Here is a 2043-nt window from a genome sequence, read left to right on the forward strand (position 1 = left end):
CCGGGGCTGGTGGCCCCTGGGAGGTGCGCAGGGCTGGACCTTTTGGGGGTTTCAGTCCCCTTTGAAGATCTGACTCAAGGCGTATGCAGAAGAGATGCGGATGTTTAATAATAATGTTTAAAAACGGCATCGTTTCTTGTGATGTTAGGTAGGACGCGCATTTACTTTCTTGTTCTATCCGACATCGAGCTAAATGTACTGCGCACCTTAGACATCCGATGAGGCCGATTTTATTCTCTCTCCCTCTCTTTACTAGTAAATTCACAGCTGGGGAAACTGAAACTTTTGAGGTGGTGACTCACCTTCTAGATCAGCCTTTTCCTCTTACACCTGATGGAGGCGGCCAACGGGCCCCTCCCTCCTCCAGCCCCAAACCGCCACCGAATGGCCCTCCCTGGCCCCCTCCCACGTGCCCGCTTCTCCAGGCTTTTCCAGAGTTCGCTTCCAGAGCCCTGTCTCCCAAGGGGGAGCCTCTGGGGCTCAGGGAACCTTCCCCGGGACTTCGGAAATGCCTTGGCGCCTGAAGCCTCGCGGAGACGCCTGACTTTCTCGGATGGAAAAGCCGGCTGCTTGCTTTCAGCACGTTTAGAGGAGAGAACACTTACCTGTGTGGTTCCTCTCCGCAGCAGGTGTCGGAGCAGGTTTGCTTTCCTGCTCTGCCCTTTCTAAACCATCTGTCTGGCTCCGGGCAGCGGATCCGCCCTTCCCAGTCCTCGGGGCGAGAGGTTGGCCTGGCGGAGCCCTGAGGTTCCTTAGGAAAGCCTGCGGCCTGCGCCACCACCTCTCCTTCCCGCCACCACCTCTCCTTCCCGCCACCACCTCTCCTTCCCACCCCCACCTCCCTGCTGCAGACAAGCCCTCATTCTGGGCGGGTGCCCCCTGCCCCCTGATCACTGCCTCACTCCTGTCCCCCTCTTCTCGTCCCAGCCCTCACAAAAGCCCCTCTCCTGCCCTGGGACCTCCTAGGGCAGCGGTTCTCAACCTGTGGGTCGCGGCCCCTTTGGGGGTTCGAACGACCCTTTCACAGGGGTCGCCTAAGACCATCGGAAAACACATATATAATTACGTATTGTTTTTGTGTTGAATCACTATGCTTTCATTACGTTCAATTTGTAACAATGAGATTGGGGGTCACCACAACATGAGGAACTGTATTAAAGGGTCGCGGCATTAGGAAGGTTGAGAACCACTGTCCTAGGGCCTCCGTTGCCTGTCTCCCTCCCTCTGAACCCCTCTGAGTTACACACTTCAGTCGCCTACCTGCCCAGTTCTGTGCCTCAGCCGCCCTCCGGGGACACCTGCCCTGGGGTCTGACGGGGGCTCCCCCGCTTGGCGCACTGCCCGCCCCAGCTCCGCCTGACTCTGGGCTCACCCTGAGCGCGGAAAGTGCTTCTTGGGCACAACAGAAAAAAAAGGCTGCCCTTCTCACCAGACCCCCCCCCCCCCCCCCCCCCCCCCGGGGGGGGGAGGAGAGGGTGTGTCTCCCGGTGTCTGGGAAGCATGTGTCACCTGCCCGCTTATCTCTGAAATGTGTTACTCACAGTCCCACCCTCCCCTTTGCCAGAAATCCTTTTCTTGTTTGTTTCCCCTCGAGGCTCACGGGAGCTGAGTACCACCTGCAAGGGCTTTTGGTTTTTGCTAACTCGCCTTGCAGTTTGTTTTACATTCTTTTGAGGGAGGGAAAACCATTGACTTGATTTTTGAAGTTAAGAACAGGAAAGCAGAGGTCAACATCTACCGTGTGTCACCTGAGGAGGGGATGCGGGGGGAGGAGAGCTGGAGGAAAGGGGTGAAAGGCTGGCTGGTGAGCGTGGTCACGGGAGCTGCGGGCCACCGTTCCGGGCGCATCCAGCGGCTCAGCACTTGGCTTTCGGGCTTTTCAAATGCCGATCCCCCGTCCGTCTGTCCGCACAGGCCAGAGGGGCAGATGGAGATGGAGTTAGTTAGGGCCCCAGGACTAGCAAGGTGCGGAGAGGGTGGCCCGCGGTGCCCTGGGCGGTCACCGGGGCGCAGGCGCGTCGGCCCCTCTGTCAGAGGGAAGCT

Source organism: Myotis brandtii, unplaced genomic scaffold (assembly GCF_000412655.1).
Source record: "Myotis brandtii unplaced genomic scaffold, ASM41265v1 scaffold633, whole genome shotgun sequence".
Taxonomy (NCBI): Eukaryota; Metazoa; Chordata; class Mammalia; order Chiroptera; family Vespertilionidae; genus Myotis; species Myotis brandtii.